At 33.3% G+C, this 12,254-nt stretch overlaps 1 pseudogene across 1 annotated transcript; it reads right to left on the bottom strand.

Annotated features, from left to right (window-relative positions):
* Positions 1 to 7,050: 7,050 nt before the first annotated feature.
* Positions 7,051 to 11,277, bottom strand: LOC143533588 (BTB/POZ domain-containing protein At3g22104-like; annotated as a pseudogene). The gene is made up of 3 exons (XR_013135384.1): positions 10,791 to 11,277; positions 8,086 to 9,206; positions 7,051 to 7,518 (listed from the first exon to the last, which is right to left on the bottom strand). The product of XR_013135384.1 is annotated as a BTB/POZ domain-containing protein At3g22104-like (transcript).
* Positions 11,278 to 12,254: the final 977 nt, after the last annotated feature.

The raw sequence follows: 12,254 nt of genomic DNA on the forward strand, positions 1-12,254 counted from the left end.
GCAAAGATCAGTAGTTAACATAGAAATCTCTTTAGTCACTTGTTTCTAACTTATTCATCAGTAGTTTATAACTTTTTTTGTTAGATGTCACTTTCACCATTCAGCTAATCAGTAGTTTACCTAGAATTGATGATCTTTTTGATCAACTACAAGGTGCTAGTTGGTTCTCAAAGATCGATCTAAGGTCGGGATATCATCAAGTAAAGGTACGAGAAGAAGATGTACCTAAGACGGCTTTTAGTGCTCCTTACGGGCATTATGAATTGTTTGTGATGCTATTCGGCTAAACAAATGTCCTGACAGTCTTTAAGGATCTTATGAATCGAGTATATAAGCCTATGCTTGATCGTTCTGTCATTGTGTTCATCGATGACATTCTCATCTATTCCTGAATTGAAAAGATCATGCTCAACATCTTCGTGAGGTTCTTGATACATTAAGAAGAGAAAACCTATATGAAAAATTTCTATATGTGCATTCTAGCTTCGAGAAGTTCAATTCTTGGGTCACGTCGTGAAAGTGGGAGGTATCTTGGTGGATCCCGCCCAGATAGAATCTATTATGCATTGGTCTCCTCCAAAAGACTCCAACAGAGGTCAGAAGTTTTCTTGGTTTAGCCGGTTATTATCAGCGTTTTATTCAGGATTTTTCAAAACTAGCCTCCCCGTTAACTAAGCTGACTTGAAAGAATCCCAAGTTCGAATGGAACCCAGAACACGAAAAGGCATTTCAAATCTTGAAAGAAAAGCTTACTATAGTTCCTGTACTTGCTTTACCTGAAGGAACAGAAGACTTTGTAGTTTATTCTGATGCCTCACGTGTTAGATTAAGTTGTGTCCTTATGCAAACAGGGAAAGTCATAGCATATGCTTCACGACACCTAAAGTCGCATGAAGCAAACTACCCAACCCATGATCTTGAATTAGCGGCAGTAGTATTTACGCTAAAGATCTGGAGACATTATTTATATGAAACAAAATGCACTATCTATACTGGTCATAAAAGTCTGAAATATTTCTTTGATTAGAAAGAATTGAACATGTGACAACGTCGGTGGTTGGAATTAGTCAAAGATTATGACTGTGAAATACTCTACCACCCAAGTAAAGCCCATGTCATGGCTGATGCCTAAGCTGAAAAGAGAATTATTTTCCAATTAAAGTACAATCATATAAACTGATTGTAAATAAGGACTTATTTGACCACATTAAAACTGCGTAAGAGGAAACACTAAAAGAAGAAAACTTAAAGCGCGAAAAATTTTTCGAACAAGTCCGACATTTGGAAGGAATAGACAAAGGAATTAAGGTTCGTTTTGGACGAATTTGGATTCTTAAGTCTTGTTCAATTAAAATGATCATTCTTGATAAGGCACATAAATCAAAGTACTCAATTCATCCAGATGCAACCAAAATGCACAATGATTGAAGAGAAAATTATTGCTGGCCTGGTATGAAAAGAGATATCGTTAAATATGTGGAAAGGTATTTGACTTGTTTACAAGTTAAGGCTGAACACCATGTTTTTCCCGATGAGGATCGGATAACTCGATATTGATCTATGAAACCGAAAACGCACGGTGAATGTTTCGTTACGTTTCAGTACTAACCGGTGAACGAAAACAACCGAGCATGTACACTAGACGTAAATAATAACGCGTTGAAGTTCATTAGAAATTTCGGCAGAGATTCGGTACAATTCGGTGTCTCGTAAGATATCGGTTCTAGCTAACTCTTGTAACTAACTATCTCAACTATTTATAATACATGCCACATTCGTTACACACACACACACACCCATTCGTTATATACTTTCGATCCATGAACATTATACCATTCGCGAAGCATAACTCCTTATTCGTTAAGCTTGATCAACAACCATAAGCTTCCTCATTCGTTAATCCTAATTCCAATTCACATTCTTTACTGATCTAGCTCCCATTCGTTAGTCATACCTTCTAATCTTTAAACTTGCATTCCCATTCATTAGTTATGACATGCACATTCGTTACATGCAAGCATCCGTTCCTTCATTCGTTAAACTTCTCATTTGTCTTATTCACTTCTCATTCGTTAATCTTTCATCCATTCGTTAACTTGCATCTTATAGAAAGACAAAGCGACTCGTCGGTTTAACTCCCAACATTTGTCACATTTCATGTACTAACAGACTCCCCCTTGAAAATTGCTGGAGTTCGTTTAACATTAGTCTTTGTCCCTTTCGGTTGGTCTTCACGTGTATCTTTATACATACAATGCCACGAAGAAGGTTCAACTTCCAGCATTTGCCACATTTCATGTACTAACACATCAGAAGCCATATAGGAAGATGCAAACACTAGATATTCCATTATGGAAGTAGGAACACATTACGATGGACCTAATAATGAAACTTCCAAAAGCATCCAAAGAACATGACACGATATGGATAGTTGTCGATCGTTTGACAAAAAATGCACACTTAATACCCATACATGAAAAATATACTTCAGAACGAATGGCAGAAGTGCATATTAATGAGGTAGTGTCAAGACACGGAGTGCGATTATCTATCGTATCTGTTAGAGACACTCGATTTACCCTCAAGATTCTGGAGAAGTTTCAGGAGGAAATGGGCACAAAACTATTGATTAGCACGGCATATAATCCTCAGACCAACGGACAAAGCAAAAGAACAATTCAAACTCTCGAGGATATGCTTCGCGCTTGTGTTATTGATTTTGGTGGCAGCTAGGACAAATATTTTTCCCTTCTCTAATAATAATAGTTACCATTCAAGCATTGGAATGCCCCCATTTGAAATGCTTTATGGTAGAAAATGTCGCACTCCGGTATGTTGAGGAGAAGTTGGCCAAAGAGAACTTACAAACCAAGAAGTCGTAAGTGCAACAAATGAAAAAATTGATTAAATCAGAGAACATTTAAAGGCGGCTCAAGATCAACAAAAGTCATATGCTGATAAATGGAGACGCCCAATCGAATTTCAAGTAGGAGACTACCTTATGTTTAAAGTTTCTCCATGGAAAGGAGTGATTGGTTTCCGTAAACGTGGCAAGCTAAGTCCACGATTCATTGGTCCGTTTAAGATAATTGCTCGTGTTGGACAAGTGGCCTATCGGCTTGATTTACCCAAAGAATTAAATAGTATCCATAATGTAACATCTCGGATTTTTCGTATTTGAATTCGTATTAGTTTACCCGACTCGGGACTGTAATTTGGATCTTTTATATTTATAAAATCTTAAATTTATTAGCATTTAACTTTAAACTTATTTTATACCCTTGTAACTTTCAGACTCGTCAAATTGTGTTTTTAAAAACCTTTAAAATCGCTTAAACCGGCTACAAATCGCGTTTATGGAAGTACATGGACTAATTTTGCCAAACCTTTCCTATTTTTGACTAAATTAATGAAACTTAAGCTCCAAGAAATGTTATAATAGATCCCAAATCCTTTTCTTGTTGTCCAAGCCGAATTTTGTTATTTATTATACCCGATTTTCTCATTAATAGCTTATTTCGTTTCCTAATCGAGTTGATTACTTCATAAATGTATTATAACTCTCAATACTTAATCAAAACATATTCTTAAACCCTAGTAAACCATTGTATCTCAGCCATCATACCTGTAACTCACGAAACTCCCTTCCTCCATTGTCGGTTTCTTCAAAATTATTCAAGTTCTTCAAGTCTTCGTTGACTTTCAAGATTCAAGGGTCTTTGACCTCGTTTATATCCTTGTTCCTTAATCTTTCTGGGTAAGTTGTCTTCTGATAAAATGTGTATTTCATCTAATTAAAAAAAATCCCTCAATCAATGAAATTGATTGAGGGAGTTTTGATGGTTAATTTGATTCCGACTCGTTTAACGACAAAAAAGTTAATTTTAATGGTTTTTCAATTACTGTATCTTCTTATAGGAATTAGCTTTCAAACCAGAAGACTTTTATGTTTGTTTTGAAATTTTGAGTATACTGATTAGAACCCGACTCCCAACTCGAAGTTTGGATTCTGAATAGTACCAGCTCGCTTAAATATTAAAACCTCATAACCTGAGTTTTACACATCCGTTTGATCTGATTCCAGTGGCTCTGTTCTTGTTTTTAATTCTAGTTTATTTTCTCAAAGTTCCAAGTCAGTTCGTGTCAGATAAGTCAGCTCGCTTATGGCTCGGGATTCGTTTATATATTCGTATTTTATCAATTAGCTCACCAGTCATTAAGGTGAGTAATCACCCTCCTATTTTACAGCTTTTAAAACTATTTTGGGGACTTTTTGCGTACCAATATTCATTTATTTAATTTAAACTAGCAAATCATGACTTGTTGAATGATTAAATGTTACTTGCTTATTTGCTTACTTGTTTATTTTATCGCATTCGGAGAGGTCCATCATAATATATCGCAGTAAGTATGATCATACGCCGTCTTAGTAGCCAAAGCCCGATTCGCTAGGTAATGGTAAACCGACACCTTTATTTGTATTTCTTTCGCCTTAGTAGCCAAAGCCTGATTCGCTAGGCAATGGTCAACCGACACCAATTATTTGCTCATTATTTGCTAATTTTAATTATCGATATTGATTTGCTTATTTATTATTATTATTATTATTATTATTACATCAAAAATCTGGTGATTACTTACTTAACATGTGTTGTTGATAAATATATTTTTTTTGTACGCATAATGCAAGTTATTCTTTGGATGGTTGAAGTGTTTGAAGAACATTTAGAAAAGACTTTAGGTTATTAATAAAAAGACAATATGTTATTATTGTTTTGGTTTTATTTGTATCTAATTGAGACTTGTGTACTTGGGTGAATTTAAACAAATAAATTAGATATTGTCATATAACTTTTACATGATAGTGTGTTGTGAGCTGTGCACGGTTCGTGCCCTTGCATTTCCGTCATAGCTTGGGGTGTGACACATAACACGTTTCGTGTGTCATATTTAAGAAAATGTTTGTCTGATGAAACAACATTGGTACTGTTAAATGACATTGGATGATAAGCTTAACCACGTAGAAAAATCAGTGGCAATTCTTGATCATAAATTAAGCAACTTTGAAATAAAGATATAAGTTAAGTGAAAGTACAATGGAAACATCGGCGAAGTTCAGATACAACATAGGAAGCCGAAAATGAAATGAGAAAATACTACCATGAGTTATTCGAGGTATGAACAGGTTTCGGGGGCGAAACCTAATTAGGGGGGGGGGGGGAGATTTGTAACATCCCGTTTTATGGATAAAAATAAAATATTTGAAATAGTTTATTTCAAATATTAGTAGGCAAGTAAGTAACGAGTAAAATAACTTATTCAGTTATGAGGTGTTTAAAACGAGCATTTCATGATATTTAATATCGTTTAAAAATATAAAATAAATACTTAATAGTAAAATTTATTATTCTTGTTATAAAGATTGAATGTGTCGTGTGTGACTGTGCTAGTGCAATAATAATAACAATAATAATATAAAAAATATAAGATAAGAATGAGTTGTAGCTCATATGTAGTTAACAGGGAAGTATTTAAGAAAAATATGAATATTTCTCATAGTTGATAAGAAAGAATCTTCATGACAAACGTTTTGTAGCTTGTAAGGACACTTAGTGGGCAAGTAAAAATTGTCTATATAAACCTTAATAATATCGAAAGGTTCTACGGTGAAATATAAGCATAAGATTCTAAGTAGCCGTAGTATGTTTTCAAGAGGAAAGCCCGTATATCCCCCACCCAATTTAGTAACATCAAGAACACCGAACCATAATTATGTTATTTTTGCAAGATTTCATACATGTTTATTTTAGAGTGCAAATATATGATTATTTGAGAAGTGATTATGGTCCAAGTATGTGAATCGGTGACTTGAAAAACGGATATAATTTTAAAATAAATATGATAGTAAAGCCCTAATAAAAATATATGGGTTATGAGTCCCATGAGTTTTGGTAATTAAAACTCCAAAATTTTGATATTATGTATAAAATGATCCCATGAGTTTTAAAATGTTTTCAGAAAAAACAATCTTAGATAGTTAAAGCTTTGTGGACGTGACTTGACTAGCAAATGAACCTTACTCGTGTTTAAAAGTTTGTATAATAAAGTTTGTTGGTAAAAAAACATATTTTCTAGTAAATAAATATTTTAATAAAATAATATGTTACCACGAGTGACATATTTTGAATGCAATCTGAGATCTACTTTGATATATATTTTGTAAAAGTATTATTGATATATATAATAAAAATTAGGGTTTTTCAAACTTGCATCTCTCTTGCGAAAGTTGAACTGTTTGCGTCAAAACTATTTTATAGCCAGAGTTCAAGCGAAAACAATTTCCCCACACCCTATCAATAATTATGCTATTTGTGTATCCTAATGCCAACTTGGATCTAGATCATATAAATTAAAAAGGTTTATAATTAGTCTGGTACTCATTCCGACAACCAAAAACCCGTTAAAATTCCCCACCCTAAATGCCATTTTTGTTTTATATTTTTAGATTCGAGTTTTCGTGATCATGAAAAATAATTGTTTATTGAAAATTATTTATGAAAAGACTGTAGGAAGAAACTTTTGATTCCAATGAAACAGAATGAGTAGGGAAACACGGAAAAAGGACTCGACATTTCTACCCACAAACCAAAAATTATAAACATAGTGGGACAATTCAGTAAATGAAAAGATCAAAAGAAAGTACAACTATCACTGCGTAGGGTACAATTCATTACTAGATAGTTGTTTATGCTTAAACCTTTTCTTATCGATTAATAACGGTTTAAAACATACACCTAGGAAAAATATAACCAGATCATAACTAAAATAACCAAAAAACTTATATCGAGAATTTGCTAGTTCGGTTATGACTATACAATTTCAATTATCGTTATATGTGTATAAATAACCAACAATAAAATCTGCATTTACAATTTTTATAAACAATCTTGCACATGTTGGTTGTAGGTTCAATGACCAAACTAAACCGGCTTTTAAGAAATATAACACAAAATATATCTAAATACTAATATTATTTACTAAAAATAAATATCATGAACAAAGCTTTGGCAACGATTTAGCACTTGCTTGTCTAGACAATTTAGATTTCAAGATTTTGGTCATTTGAGCTTGCATTTTCCTACAAACTTTTTCCAGCTCAACCACCCTCCATTGCATCCCTTCTAAATGTGCTTTCATATTTTCATTTTCATTAAAAATATCTCTTTTCCCTTCATATGGTACAACTTGTTCAGCGTAGATTACGACTTGCTCATGCCTCTCATCATTTGTTTTGGTTGACACAAGTTCGTGTGGCGGGAGAATAAACCGCTTTTGGGTGTCCATACCACGGAAAAGGTTTTCAAGCTTGAGTTGTTGAGCTTTGAGAGCTAAGGTAGCGAATTTTGGCGGGAATTTGTCGTTTTGAGTAAGACGATTGCAACTTTCTGATGAAAGTTTGGTGTAGTCGAGACTGTTGAATATACTTATTCTTTCTTCGTCTGATAATCCGGTGTGGACCTGTATATAATTGTTAGATAATTAGATGTTTGAGTGTTTCACATAAGGAAAATCTCATTGAATTCGAAATTTAAGGGATATCTACCACGAAACCTTAATTCTAGAAGGCGTGTAAGTGGTGTTGGCTTTGGTCTCAAACCGAAATTTGGTTTTTAAGCTTTTGAAAATCGCTTGGTTTCAATTTTTTTGTTTTGGTTTGGTTTCTTTTGTTTTGTCATTTCAGCTTGAAATTCTTTTAAGGAAAAAAAAAAAAAAACAAATTGTCCCACATTAACGAAACTAGGCCAGATTTTTATGTTAACTATTGGTTAATTTATTAGTATATATATTTGGTTTAAGTATTTGGGTACACTTACGTTACAAACAAACGAGCATTTGCAATGTATTAAATAAGCATTGTAACCTAAATATTTTAGCTTAAATATATAATAATCAATTAACACCGTTGACTAATAAAGATTGATAGATTCGTAAGGGCAACTCTGCAACCCCCCCCCCCCCCCCCAAAAAAAAAAAAAAAAACAAGGAACTGAAGTAACAGTTTTTCAAATTGGAAACAACTGTTACCTGAAGATAAATGTCGATGGCATGGTAGATATCATCATATGAGTCTCTAACGGGCTCGGGGAGAGCCTTTACAAGAGCCAAGAATTTACACGGCTTCAAACGCGGATCGGGGGCCACTTCTGCTACATACGAGTCGATCAACCTAGCCACTTTCTTCAACTTGGAAATGTGAATTCCAGGCCCACTTTTTGCGGTCAAGAAACACTTCACAAGCTGTAAAACAAGATTAACATCATAAAGACAGCTTGACACGTGTGGAGACGGAACGAGAAGATTGTCTAGAGTTGCTTGATCCAACTGAGACCCGATCATATGCTCCAAAGCATTCCTGTGACTTTTTTTTAATGTTTAAACTTAAAGCAACCCGTAAAATCCCAAATAAACTCTTGCAAGAAGCTGAACTTTGATCTAGCAAAGAAAGACTATCAATGACGGTTTCAGTTATTTCTCGTTTTTCATCTGACGTGGCGTCGAGAAATCTTGACTTTTGATAGTTAAAGAGAAATCTACTGGTTACCCCCGTGATCGAATTTGTGAAGAATGATCGATTTGACCAAAAGTTTGACTAAACTTGGAGTCAAAATTTTGACTAGATCTTCATACCACCATGTTGACCGCAAAAACCCGCTTCTAAGACTCTCGGTGCTTTTGCTGTCGTTTGATAACCGAAGAACTGAGCTCTCAGGTGATGAGCTAGAAGGACATGACTGGCTCGTTTCACATGTGAAAATGAGCCTAGCAACTACTGAGTCCAAGCATTTTTGAAGAATTTGGGACCGGCCCGAGACCGGGGCTAAATTTAGAGAGATTTTTAAAGCGGATAGAAGCTCGGGCCAACTCCAAAACTTGATTTCTTCAATGCATTTCTTTGTTTGCTCAAGAAGATTGTGTGGCCCGCTGATGGTTTCGTTCATTTCCAAGTAATGTGCAGCACATAATAGGTGGTGAGCGTTGTAGGGGTTTATCACGATTTTGCCTTTGTTGTAGCAGAATCTTGAAACAAGCTCGAAGCTTTCGGGCCCGCCTGGAAAATCATGTAATATGACTTTGAGATTCGTTGTGGCGCCTTTGGATTTATCGAATAAGTTTCTGAGTTTTCCACAGTATGATGAGATGGTGTTCTACAACGATCATGAAACAAATGATATATGGCAAAATATAAAAAAACGAATGACATTTAGTTATAAATAGAAGGGTGTTAACCAACAAGAATATATGAAGCTTTGCATTTTAAAAATGACCCGTTTGACCAAGAAAGTCAAAATGTATCTTCGTATATAACCACGAAAACCTTAAGAACGTACGCGAATTTGAATCCTAGAGAGAACCTGTTTGATCAAAAAAGATCAAAATGTATCTCAATATCCATTATCTTGAAACCTTTTAAGAATCAATGTTGTTTTGAATAATGGAAACAAAGTGTTTGACCGAGAAAATCAAAATGTATTTTTACATATAACCACGAAACCCTTAATCACGTATGCGATTTGGACTCCGAGAAAGATCCCTTTTAACAAAAAGAAGTCAAAATATATCCAGCATTCATGATCTTGAACCTTTTAGGAATCAATGAGATCTTGAATCTTGTATGGACAAATTGTTGACCAAGAAAGTTAAAATGTATAGCACATATGCCATTTGAAATCACATAAACAACCGATTAAATAAAAATAAATAAACACGTCAAAATATATCCAACCATCCGTGAATAATCCTAAAAACAAATTGTTTGATCAACAATGTCAAACATGTCACTTTTTTTACTCTTCATGTAAAAAACATTCGGAGATTGTACAAGTCAAGGCAACTACACAAGGGCTCTTTTGCAGGGCATTTAAAGCACCACAAAAGGTAATGTATTTATGTAACATAGAAGATTGGTATAAAGTAGAAAAATAGGACCAATTTGCAGTAAAGAATGGTGAGACGTCACTGTATGCAATAAATTGTTTGTAAGAGAAGAATCTTTATTAACTTTAGTAACAAAATTCAACCCAATTCATACCAACTTTTAGTTAACTAAAAAAAACTTGTTCTTAAAAATTTTTTCAATTTAAAATCAACAAAAGTAAAAAAATAAATTACAACCCAAATTCACATCTAGTTAGCTTTAAAGAACCAATAATATTAATGAAAATGATTCAATTTAAGAACAATAAAAGTGAAAGTAAAAAAAGAAGATAGAAGTGAAAGAATGTTCTTTTATTTTTACATGGGTTGCAATGATAATATTGGATCCTATGCCACTTGATAGTTGATACCCACATCATAACCCCCACCCCACAAGACATTTATGGAGAATACAATTATGAATAAGAATAATAAATATGAATACAACCTATTGATACAATTAATAAATACACGCTTAAACACCAGGAAGATGACATTTCATATGTTCATCCAGAAACTTCATTTATAAAAAAAGCAATAAAATAGTAAATTATAAAGAATCTTGAAAATTTACGAGTCCAGAAGAAAAGAACATTTCTTTACTCAAATATATTATAAATTTTAAAGGGTGAGAGCAAGGCCGGAACAAGATAGATAATTTAGTGTTAGAAATACAAAAACATGATAATAAATGCAAATTCTACTCTAAAACAATTAAGTTGTCGGTACAATGAACGCAGACAAATTATTAACCATATAAAAAAAAACATAATATAGAAAATGTGTTACTACTTGCAGGAAATCTTAAACATTACCTTATGAACAAAGAAAGTTTGTTCACCATTAACATCCACCTCAAGATCACAAGCAGCATCCATTGATACAAAAAACAAGAAAACTGAAAGCTTCAAATGATGAAGAAGATGAAGACCAAGTTCTTGAAAATCTGAATGGGATGAAGAGAAGATGTGAAGACAAAGAGCTAGAAATCAAAAAAATGATTCGGAAATGAGTAAGAGACAAAGGGAAAATGGTTGGCTTCGATTTGAGTAAATAAGTTGCGTTGCGGGCAAGATAAAGAGAAGTGTGATTAATTAATATTTATATAATAATTTATTAAACAAACAGATGGATCAGAAGTGGCAGAGAGTAGGAGGTTGGTTTACAAATAATATTATTTATTTGTTTGTTTGTGTACTTTATTCAGCAAATAAATTGGGAGATGGTGTGTAGTTTGTACACGTTAATTTGCTAATGATTTATATAATTACCATACCATATTTATAGGAGTTTAATAAAAATATTATCATACAGGGTGCCCCATTCAAAAAAGTATGTAAAAATGTATTCTACACTTCTCAGAACATGTATTATGTATTTTGGAACATGTCATACACTCCCATGTAAAAACATTGTTTGCATTCGGACCGGTTAGCGTTTTTGCTTGATTAGGATAAACGATTCCATTAAAGCAATTTGTACCATGCATACTGTATGGGATCTATATACGATCAAAAATAAAATAAGTTCGATATATACCAAATGTGCACAATATAAAGGACACTGAATACAATCAAAATCAGACGCGAGAATCAATTTTGATCTTGAATTTATTTATAGATTTGAATATGATTGCAATCGAATAAGAAAAAGTGGATGTTCAAAATATATGTTGTTTGACTTCTCTTCCTCGTGTCTAATCATAGTAAAAAAAAATTGATCCAAGTAGAACAATGATCTATTATCGATAACTATATGTAGTACAATAATCAATGCATACACTCCGCTATGAATGCACATAAAGTGTAATCAATAATAATGTATACCATGTAATAGTATTGGTAACAAATGTGGTCTTATCATGGATATTGTGTCTGGTTGTTCATATTTACTGTGTCCTTCACAATTAAAATCACCCTTATATATATATTCATGTGTGGTGTATACATATATTCATATATGTGTTTATATATTGTTAAGGTATTGATCATCGTATGGACTTCTTAATATTGGTAAGCATGCAACACTATTTCTCCATAATTAACAAAAATGCAAATGTAGATTTTCTCTAATCTTTTATGTACTCACAAGCATAAGAGTTTCAAGAATACACTTGAAGAATCTTACTCAATATTCCTTCTTTTTTGTTGAACCTGAAAAGAACTTGTCAAAGACCAACTAACTGATTATCAATGATCAGTTGTTATTCACTATAAACAATAAAGAATAAAAAGGACTGCTTCGAATAGCTAATACCAGAATTGCTGCTACGACTAGCA

Source organism: Bidens hawaiensis, unplaced genomic scaffold (assembly GCF_021521415.1).
Source record: "Bidens hawaiensis isolate Kalapana, Puna unplaced genomic scaffold, B.hawaiensis_p1.1 tig00009799_1, whole genome shotgun sequence".
Classification (NCBI taxonomy): domain Eukaryota; kingdom Viridiplantae; phylum Streptophyta; class Magnoliopsida; order Asterales; family Asteraceae; genus Bidens; species Bidens hawaiensis.